General features: G+C 48.3%; 1 long non-coding RNA gene across 1 annotated transcript; it reads right to left on the bottom strand.

The window, feature by feature from the left end:
- LOC102174629 lies at positions 82-10,998 on the bottom strand. The gene is made up of 3 exons (XR_311190.3): positions 10,513-10,998; positions 2,284-2,372; positions 82-417 (listed from the first exon to the last, which is right to left on the bottom strand). It is a non-coding gene; the product is annotated as an uncharacterized LOC102174629 (long non-coding RNA).

Genomic DNA, 11,509 nt, shown 5'->3' with positions numbered 1-11,509 from the left:
CGCTGAGCCGGAGGGAGGGGCGGGGGTGGCGGTAGAGGGCGGTGCCCCGTGGCGCTCGGGGGAGCGGCGGTCGGCGCGAGGCACACACCCGGCCCCCAGAGGCCGCAGCTCCGCGCGGCCCGGCCCAGATGGCGGCTCAGCGGGGCGCGGAGTCCACCACGCGCTGCCGGAACGCCAGGGCTCCGCTCAGGGCTGGGCGCCTGGGGCTCCGCGCGGTTAAGGCGCCAGGGCCAGGCCTCCCCGGGCCGAGCTAAAACCTCCTCTGCGGGCTTTTCGCCCCTGACGACCTTGTCTTGCGCTGTGCCCGTCTAAGAATGCCCTCAGCCAGCGGGCACCCGTTCCCCACCCCGGCAAGGATGCGCACTCACAACCTCCCTGTAGGGAGCTGTTGTGCGGGCGTCTTAGACCTCAAAGGACCTGTAAGTGAGGAAGGAAAGGAAGTAATTTGTGGGGGACGGAGGTGGGTCTTGCTATTTTGGGGCTTTGAAGGTTGTGTCCAAAGACACAGCCTGAGCCTGGACCTTGCTCCCACGCGGCACCAACTGTGTAGGAGGGTTCCCTTTCCTCCACACTCTCTCCGGCACCTGTTGGCAGACTTTTTGATGACGGCCACTCTGATCGGTGTAAGGTGATAACCTCGTTTGATTTGACTTGCGTTTCTCTGCTAGTTAGTAATGTCCAGCATCTTTTCACGCACTTTTATATGTTAGCTATATGTCACCTTTAGCTATATGTCTATTTAGATCTACCCATTTTTTGACTGGGTTGTTTGACTTTTTCACATAGAGCTGCATGAGCTGTTTGTATATTTTGGAGACTGATTCCTTCTCAGTCGCTTTTTTTGCAAATATATTCTCTCATTCTGTGGGTTGTCTTTTTTTGTTTATGGTTTCCTTTGCTGTGCAGAAACATCTGAGTTTAGTTAAGTCCCATTTATTTATTTTTGTTTTTATTCGCATTACTCTCTAGGAGGTAGATCCAAAAAGATATTGTTGAGATTGATGTCAAAGAGTGTTCTGCCTATGTTTTTCTCTAAGAGTTTTATAGTGTCCAGCCTTGCATTTAGAACTTTGATCCATTGTGAGTTTACTTTTCTGTAAGGTGCTAGAGAATGTTCTAATTTCATTCTTTTACATGCAGCTGTCCAGTTTTCCCAGCACCACTTAGAGACTGTCATCTCTACTGTATTTTCTTGCCTCTTTTGTCATAGATTAATTAACCATAGGTTCTGCCTCCCTCTTTCTTATAAGAACCTTTGTGATTTCGTGGGGCCCACACAGATAATCCTTGATAATCTCTGCATCTCAAGGTCCTTAACTGAATCATATTTACAATGTCCCCTTTTCCAGGTAAAGTAACCTGGTTCCAGGAACTAAAGAGTGGACATTTCTGGAGCCATTCTTACGCTGAGCAGTATCTGGGCAGCCCTCAGGGAGAGATGGTTTATATTCTCCTACCTCTTGCTGTCTGGAGCTCTCGACACTCCCAGGCTGGGACCAGACAGCTAGCGAGGCCCTCGCGCCCCCAGATGGTAACCCTCCAGCCACCTTAACACCACAGCACATCTGCTCCCCCTTGACCTGCGACTGTCCTGCTTGCCTGACCATCCCTCCCTGGTGGGCATGGCACAAACGCAGGTTGGCCACCTGCACAGTTGGGCCTCGGCTTCCTGGGGATCTTCTGAATGTGGGGGAAGTAGCTGCTTCTGGCAAAGGCTATGCCTGTGGCTGGTCTATGCCAGGCATAGAGCTGCCCATACTCTCCCAGCCCTGTGCTATGCCGTCCCAGGGCCCCATCACCCTCCTTGGCCTCCTTGTCTCACCAGTCACACCCAAGCAGTCACCAAGTCCCGCCAGCTCTGCCTCCTCCATCCGTCTCCATCTCCATCAAGAACTTTGCCCAGGTCTCCATTATGCCTCACCTCCTCAACTTCCCCTCTGCAGTTTAGATTCCACATTATACTCCTGCCCTCAGCGTATGTCTTCCAGGCTCCTCTCTCCATTCTCACCCACATGGACACCCCATATCCCCCCATTTTTCTGCCGCGCTTAAGGTCCAGACTGATGGAACTTTTTCTGGCAGCGCTGCTACTGAACTGGACGTGTGCGTGCGTGCGTGTGTGCGTGCGTGCTAAGTCGCTTCAGTCATGCCCAGCTCTCTGTGACCCTATGGACCATAGCTCACCAGGCTTCTCTGTCCCTGGGGATTCTCCAGGCAAGAATATTGGAGTGAGTGGGTTGCCCTGCCCTCCTCCAGGGGATCTTCTGGACCCAGGGATCAAACCTGCATCTCCTGTCTCCTGCATTGGCAGTCTGGCGCTGGATACCTTCTCATTACACTGCCCTCTCCTGGTGGCTCGTGCCATGAAGAATCTGCAACGTAGGAGACCCAGGTTTGACCTCTGGGTCGGGAAGATCCCCTGGAGAAGAGAATGGCTACCCACTCCAGTATTCTTGCCTGGAGAATTCCATGGACAGAGGAGCCTGGCAGGCTACAGTCCATGAGATGACAAAGAGTCGGACACCACTGAGCAACTAACACTTTTACTTTCGCTTCCTGCCTGAGATATTTGGGCCCATTATCCTTCCCCACTGCTTATCCTTCAGAATGAAGTACTATGAGTCTCCTTCCTTCTCCATGAAGCTCCTTCCTTATCTTCACTGTACCTGTAGCTACCATGTTGCTTTCTAGGACTCCAGCTCATTCTCCCAGGCAGACCAGGACTTCTGTGAAGGCAGGGGGCCATGTCTTATTTATCTTAGCATTCCCAATATCCACCTCTAGGCCAAGGCAGTGCTGAACGGTGGATGAAGAACTTGTGCCCTCAGGCTGAGCTGCTTCTCGGCTTCCCCCACCTTTGTCCATGTATCACACGTCTTGGGTCCACCCTTCAGGGTCTGACATGAGCTCCTTGGCCTAGCCCTGGAGACCAGCTGCTGGGTCTTACACTCACTTTGCTATCACTATCTGCAAGCACCTTAGACGTCCAGCCAGCCCATTGAGTTTTGAGTCTTTCTTCTTCCACTGGAAGATGAGAGCAGATGGCAGGAGGTAATTCACCTTTCCTGTTGCTCCTTATGTCCTGGGTATTGGGATGAAAGCTTGATGTTCCTGATTCCACTCAACTCTGCTTTGTGTCAGCCAGCCCTGCAGGGACCACCCCATTAGATGAGGAAACCAAATCAAAGAGTCTTCATTGCCCACCCAATAAGTGGTGGAACTGGACCCGACACCTGGCCCTCCTCATTCCTTTCTCGTCACTGACCGCTGAAGGCCCAGGCAAGGCCCCAGGGGACCATTTCCCGTGGCAATGACCTTGAATAGCGCCAACAGCCACATGCACTGTGGTCAGTCTCCCTCAGTCCACTGCCCTGTGGAGGTTCTAAGACCAGGCTGGCCTGGAGCCAGCTCCATAGAACAGAACGGCCTCTGGTTCTGGCTGCCGTCCTGGCCCTGCTTCCTGTTTTCAGATCTTGCTTAGGATTCTCTGGGAGCTAGGAAATCTGAAAACAGCAGCAGACAATGTTTCTCTTTTCCATGGCCAAAAGGAAGTCATATTTCCACTGGAAAAAGCATTTCCAAGGAGGTTTGCAGGAAGTCCAAGTGTTTAAAGGCCTGAAAATGACTGCAGGTGATTAATAATTCAGTGCAATGGATGATTCACGAGAAAGGCCACTTTTAATTAACCTTAAGAATCAGCCCTGTCTAAGGAAGTTTCATCTCTCATCACTTAGGAACAGAGAGGCCAGAGCAGAATAAAGGCCATGCTGAGAAACATGTGGAACACTGTGTTTCTGACATTTATGTCAATTCCAGCCCGGTCACCCCACGTGCCTTTGTGAGGTGGGGGAGGTTTCCCCCATCTGCATCCTCTCTATTCTCTGGTGTTATTAAGGTGGCCTTAGCATGAATTTCCCATAACCTCTTCTTCTGAGGACTTTGGAGAGAGTATCTGTCCTTGTCATGTCCGAAGGCCCCTCCTTCTCTCGTACTCCACTGGGCTGGCTCCAGATTTGTGCCATCCTAAGGACAACCACCCAGGGTCCCAGGATGGAGACCAGAGCCCGTGGCTTACTGCTGCTTCCCAGGAATGTTCTTGGCTTCTCGGCTCAGTTCTCCCTGCTTCCCGTCCCCTGCCTGGCAGCCTTTTTCCTCTCCTGGCAATAGCGTCCTGCCTTTTCTTTCTTAGGACTAGAATTTTCTCTCCTCCTTGTTCATGTAGTAACTGATGGAAGTGGATCTCTTCCCTTTCCCTACATCACCAGATCACCTCTGTTCTGGAGCTTTGCATATGACCCAGGCAGGCCACAGGGGTAGATTCAGGGGTGAGTCATGACCTAATCAGGATCAATCCTGGAATTTTTGTGGGATCACTCCCTTTTTCAGTGAGTGTTGTTGAGCTGAAGGAGCTGAGTCTAGGGCCATTGGGAGCACCTGTGTGGAGGAATGTATGTGAGACAGGAGCTCAGAGAAGTGCAGGCTGCCTGATGAAGCTGTCTGGCCCCTGGTCCTGCTGTTCAGGCAGCCATCTATCCTTAGGTGGTCCAATAAATTAAACCTTTTCTTTCTCTTGAACCAGTATGAGTTGATTTCTGATATTTGAAACTAACACTCTTAATTAATTGTTAGCCATGGAAGGAGATGAATGATGGGGGAGGGGGGAGGCAAGCTCTATGAGGCTCTTTTCCCCATTATACTCAGGTGGAAAGTGAGGGACACTGAGGTGATGAGATTAAGAAGTGGCTGGTCAGGTTTGATTAGGTCTAGCTCCAGGTCCCCTGAACTCTAAGGCTGGCCCTCAGCACAGAAGTCAAGCATTAGTAGTTGCGGCTTGCAGGCTCTAGAGTGCAGCCTCAGTAGTTGTGGCCACGGGCTCAGTCGCCCCAAGGCATGTGGTATCTTCCCAGATCAGGGTTTGAACCCATGTCCCCTGCAGTGGCAGGTGGATTTTTATCCACTGTACTAAAATGGAAGTCCCCATAATGTCAGTTTTCCAAAGTGGCTGAGAATCAGCTAGACAATTGGCCAATAGTGAGAAAGAAAATTCTGGAAGAGTGGAAGAGAGTAAGGACTTGGGAGATGCCTTTGTTGAGGGCTGAGGCTGTGATGTAGGACCCTTTGCAAGAGGGACAGGTGGGTAGCCAAACTCTCCCCTCAAGCCCAGGGAGCTTTGGCTGGGTAGCTATACTCTCCCTCAAGCCCAGGGAGCTCAGGACCACTCTGAGTGCTTACTTCAGGAGGAAATGGATTGGCTGTTGGTGTGCACAGGCAACTGTGGCTTCTGGCCTGAGATGTCAGAGAGAGAACCAGAGACCAGAGCAATTTGCTGCTGTGTTGGGAAGTAGCTGCACTCCCTCTATTGGGAGTCAAAGACTTACGGAAATCAGGGACTAGACGTGCCGCTTGTGGTGGGAATGTGGGCCTGGGTATGATGCAGAATTGCCAGTTACATATATACTCCTTTTAAGTTTCTTTTCCATTATAAGTTATTATAAGATATTGAATATGGTTCCCTGTGCTACACAGTAGATCTTTGTTTTTTTTTTTAAAAAATCTATTTTATATATAGTACTGTGTGTCTGTTAACCTCAAACTCTGAATTTATTCCCGTCCACCTCTTTCCCTTTTGGTAACCATAAGTTTGTTTTCCATGCTATAGTAGGGTTTTTTTTTTTTTTAATCAGTTAAGACTTATTTTGGCTTCTTCTTACAGAAAACCTGGTTAAATGTGTCCTAATCCCAAATCATTGCAGATGGTGACTGCAGCCATGAAATTAAAAGACACTTACTCCTTGGAAGAAAAGTTACGACCAACCTAGATAGCATATTGAAAAGCAGAGACATTACTTTGCCAACAAATGTCCGTCTAGTCAAGGCTATGGTTTTTCCAGTAGTCATGTATGGATGTGAGATTTGGACTGTGAAGAAAGCTGAGCACCAAAGAATTGATGCTTTTGAACTGTGGTGTTGGAGGAGACTCCTGAGAGTCCCTTGGTCTGCAAGGAGATCCAACCAGTTCATTCTGAAGGAGATTAGCCCTGGGTGTTCTTAGGAGGGAATGATGCTAAAGCTGAAGCTCCAGTACTTTGGCCACCTCATGTGAAGTGTTGACTCATTGGAAAAGACTCTGATGCTAGGAGGGATTGAGGGCAGGAGGAAAAGGGGATGACAGAGGATGAGATGGCTGGATAGCATCACCGACTCGATGGACGTGAATCTGAGTGAACTCCGGGAGTTGGTGATGGACAGGGAGGCCTGGAGTGCTGTGATTGATGGGGTTGCAGAGTCGGACACGACTGAGCAACTGAACTGAACTGAACTGAAACCATACGGAAATTTATTACTGTGTTTTATTAACTTGAAGATGCCATTGATTATGAAATGTATCACTATTACACCACTTTGCATAAGAAAAGATGCTATCAAACTATGAAGCAATTCTTTATTATCAAATAGTTGAGATGTGACTTGATTTTAAAGGTGTTATGTGTGAAAAAGAATATGGCTCTTAGAATTGGTGAAATATCGTATTTCTTAACAAGAAATTGGAGTTAGATGGCCTCAGATTTGGTTTGGCAAAGAATATCATCCAAGACTGAGGCTCCTTGTGTCTTTCTGCTTTGCCATCTCAGCATGTTTCACCTTAAAATTGCAAGACTTCTACGATAGCACCAAGCTTAGTGTTCTCTAAGACCAAGTTCAAAGGCAGAAAAAGCAGGAAGGGAACAGGGTGGGATAAGTGCTTCTTTCCTCACTCACTTCTCTCCTTTCATCAGAAAGCCCTTAGCATGTTGACTCTTATGCAACACGGGCAAGACCCTCATGGCCATGTTGGTTTCAGGGAAGACCAAGAAAGTGAATATCTGATTTTTCAGTCTTATGGTAGGCGTTGAGTGAGGGCAAGGAACTTCACAAATGGCTGTTTGTCAAAGGTTGAGACCAGCCTTAGTTCTCACTAGGGTCAAAACTCAAAATGATGTTGTTAGGACCTTGCTTCTCTCAACATCCTGGCTTTGTCACCCACTGGGCTGATTCCAGTATCAGGCTTTGTGTAAGACGATGGCTTCAGTCTCCACATTCCTTTAGCAAAAACAGTGAGTTTCTTCCTCAAGACTCCCAGAGAAATTCCTTATTGCATGCCATTGGCTCTAAGTGGGACACATACTTATCCTGAACAACCTCTGAGGCCAGGGTAATGTGAGGCAGTGATTGCCTTAGGCTTGTTGCATGCCCTTCCTCCTGAGACCCACCCAAAGCACATGCGTGTGGAGGAGAGGAGAGGATGAGTAATTTGTAGCATACAGGTTGAACTGTTGGAATAGAAACTTCAAGTGAGATTAGCTTAAGCAAGATAGAAGTTTTTCTTTCTTACCTTTCTTAAGCACCCTGGGAGTCCAGGTGTTTCCCTATCCTGTTGCTTTACTAGCCCTAGGTATTACTTATCTGTGTGGTTTGAGGCCTTTCACCACCTCCATACCTAGCCAGTGGAGAGAGAGAAGAGCAGGGCTCACTCCTGCTTGCAAGCATCACCTCCCTACACTGCAGTCCTACTGGTCAGTTACCTGGCCAGATAGCTTCCAGAAAGATAATGAAATATCATCTTTCCCCCCTGGATTTCCATGTCTACAGATAAAAGGAGATCATGACCACTAGGGGCCAATTAGCAGTCTCATCCCCAGTCCATCCCTTTGGCCAATCAAATGTCTGTGTTCCTCATTCTCCCAGAGCTTCAGATGTCCTCTCCCAGGGGGAGATGACTCCAAAGTTCCATCCAGTGCCTGCATCCAGCTCCCAGCCTAGGATCTGGGTATGGACAGCCTGCAGTATGGAGTCTGGATGTGGTTCTTCACGGTTCAGTGCCCTCTAAAGGCATACACAAGTTAGCTGCTTCGTCACACCCAATATACAGTAGTACACAGGAACAGTATAACATAGTAGGGACCCTCGTCCAGAAGAAGGAAAAAATGGAAATCCATTGCAGCCACTGGTTGGCCACTGTCATCACATTCTGGTAGGCAGAGACTGCAAAAGATCCCAGGGTGGAGCAACTTCCTTGGAGGACAGCCTTCTCTCCAGGATTGTTCCTTTGGGCCCTGGTTGTCCCCACTTTGGTCATTCTCTTCCATCCCCACCACGGAAGTGGGCATCCATGGCGCACCCCTCTTGGGGCTGCATAGCTTTTCAGCCCACTTCCTGCTGACGTGGGTTTTGTGGCTTAAGGTTGGTTAGTTTGAGTGAACAATGCAAGCTGGTGTTGACCAGGCTTGTGGTTTTGGGGGAAACATATATCCCTCACAATGGTAGTTTGGGGCATGTAAGGAAATTTAAAACTCTGGTCTTTTATGTATGAGCTTGTACGCTGTACCTGTTCCCTGGAGGAGCATATGACATAGGCCAGCCAATCAAACAGCTACCCCCAACTGGCCACCCTGGCCCAGTATTACCAAACAGGGTAAGATTTGATATGTGGATCCAGAGATGTGAGGATATAGATTTGGGGTTGCCAGCAACCTTGTTTCCCAAGAGAGACTAGGTAAGAATGACTCTAACCCAGAGGCGATCAGAAGGAAGGAGTGTAAGAGACAGAGGCTTTGGATGTTGCAATACTCAAAGCTAGATTCAATAAATTCCCTTCTTTGCCTAAACTACAGAATATTAGCTCTTTTACCCAGGGTTCAGTTCTGATCAATGATTGGTTAGTAGGCAAGTCAGTTAGTTTAAAGACAATCAGGGAGCAATCTGATTCAGAATTTGTCTAAATTGTCTAAATTTTCTTCCTATGCTTTTTCAAGTTGCCCTTCCCACACTTAACTGGCAGAAGTTTTGATGACTCACTTTTCAGAGCACTTAACCCAGTTTTCACAGGAACAAAACTGTCTTTTCATATTCATATCCTATCAGTTCATGTGCAGTTTAATTACCTTGCATAATGACAACGTGTATGGTTGGAGTAAGTTTGGATACAAACTCACCTGACTCTTAAAATAACCCACAACTCAACTGGTAAGAGGAGAGGTGTCCAGTCAGCTAGAGTGTGTCCTCCTGGACACCAGCATCCAGAAGGATTTGTTCACTGTTTTTACTGAAGGAATGGGGACTGTGGCTTATTCTGAAAGTGTAGAGTGGAGTTGTGTCAAAAGCACCATTTATTTATTTATTTTTGGCAGCGTGCAGCTTGCGGGATCTTAGTTCCTCAACCAGGGATCAAACCCGTGCCCCCTCTGGTGGAAGCGAGTAGACCACCAGCAAAGTCCCCAAAGGTACCTTTTAAAGTTCAACTTTCTAATTTTCTCTTGCAACTGTGAGTCCTAACTCAAATTTGCTTTTCTTTGAATAAGATTCTTTCTTCATAATTGCTGGTTCCAAGCTTATGTGGGCCCAGATATTTCTTGGTTATCTTTCATGGCATTTCTTTGGCTAACAGGCTCTTCCACTTTCTGCAATGACTTTCAACCTCCTCCTCCCTCCTTGCCTCTCCTACCTTTCCATCTTCCCCTTTCTGTCTCAGCACATGATTTTATTACACACAGCTTTTTATTACACACAGAAATCAGAACCATCAGACAAGAAAACAGAAATCAACAAACTTCAATTTCCAGACCTCATTGACCTATCTTGGTATCACTCCATCATTTTTCTTCTTGTCCTCTGGTTACACAGAAACCATTTTACTCCTGTTCACTATGTTCAGGATCCCAGTGGGGACCTTACACCAGCAGTGATTCCCACTCTTTCCTGCTCTTCCTCTACTCCTTCTGTATGGACTCTTCTCCTTGCTGTCAAATATGCTCAATTTATTACAACACGCAGTGGATCTGTGTCTGGCTGACCAGTCCCCATTCCTCTTTCTGGGGAAAACACCCTGTTTGCAGTCCTGGTGGGTCCTGTGTGATGTTCTTAGAGATGAATTTGACCAGATATTGCTCTCACCATCCCAGGACAGACAGCACATGGATATAGCTCAGTCAAATGAATTTTCTTGTTCCCCTTGGAGAAGGAAATGGCAACCCACTCCAGTGTTCTTGCCTGGAAAATCCCAGGGATGGCAGAGCCTGATGGGCTGCCGTCTATGGGGTCGCACAGAGTCGGACATGACTGAAGCAACTTAGCAGCAGCAGCAGCAGCTCCCCTGGTTTTTTGAATTTCAAACTGAGAGGCACAGGAAGGACAGACAATTGGAAGCTTTCCTTCCAGGGTGGTGATAGGGTGAGATGGTGGGGTGCTCCCTGATGCTGAGGTGCTCCCTGATGCTGAGGTCTGTACTCACCTGGCTACTATCTTGAGGAACCAAGACCAGCTCTCCAGCATTAGCTTCCATCCCAGACTCCTGATATCTCCCAACACATTCCTTTTTTGCTTAACTTTGCCAGTTGGTTTTTGTTGCTTGAAATCAAGGAAACCCACTACATGATGCATCATATTTTAAAAAGTGAGCCAAAACACAATATCAACACCAAAAAAAATTTTTTTCTTTCTTGCTCCTGCACCCCTTTCCCAGTGACACTTTCTTACCTCTCTTTCCGGCCACCCGTAAGAGTTGACTGCACAAGCGGTCTTCCATCCCCCGCCACACCCCTTCATTCACTCCTCCATCTGCCCCAGTGGCTTCTGCTCCACTGCCTTGTTGAAGCTGTTTGCTCTAAGTGCCCAGGGTCACAGCAATGTCCTGGTTTCCCTCTTTCCTTTCTGGCGGGTCCTTATCAGTCTTTAACCACGTGGTCAGTCACAGATGCCAACTCCAGTATTCTTGCCTGGAGAATCTCATGGACAGAGAAGTCTGGCAGGTTCACAGGGTCGCAAAGAGTCAGACACAATTGGAGCAACTGAGCCTGCATGCACTCACAGGTGAGTCTGTACTTCCTGAAAACCTACCCACTCCTGTGACGTCAGGGTCCCCTGTGCCCATGATGCTCAGACTTCCCTGGGAAACCACAGTTTCTGTGTCACTCACCTCTCCACCTGCTGCCCCCCATGGAACTCCTGAGACCATCACACCTGCTCCTTTTCGGTTGGGCTCCGAGTCTCAGGAAATGGCGCTTGGCCCATGGGGTCTTAAGCCAAGTGCCTCCTCTCTCTACCAAAGTGATCAACAAACCCCACCCCACTCCCACTTCATGCCGTCCTAGCTTGTATCTCCAGAACCTAATGCAGGAGGAGCTTGTTAAATATTTGATCAAGTGACTGATAGCAGCAAGAACACTGTGCAGAACATTTAAACTCTCTCTTTCCTATCACCCTGTGAGGTAAGAATAATTATTCTGCAGATGAGGAAACCAATATTCAAAGAGAGGGATAGCTTGGCTTGGGTGCGGGATCACAGAACCAGTGAATATGTGGGATGTTGAGGTTGTAATTCCTGTTTGATTCTTCAGGTGTCTGGACTAGATGCCAGACTTGGGGCTACAGAAAGTGAATGGTGCAGGCTCTCGCCTGGGCTTCCCACTTTCCACGGGCTGGGGAGCTTTGCGCAGGTCCCCTCTTGATGTTAGGTGGAGGCACAAGGCTCGGG

Source organism: Capra hircus, chromosome 28, assembly GCF_001704415.2.
Source record: "Capra hircus breed San Clemente chromosome 28, ASM170441v1, whole genome shotgun sequence".
Classification (NCBI taxonomy): Eukaryota; Metazoa; Chordata; class Mammalia; order Artiodactyla; family Bovidae; genus Capra; species Capra hircus.
Note: the sequence above shows the minus strand (reverse complement) of the source record. Positions and strands in the feature narration are given on the sequence as shown.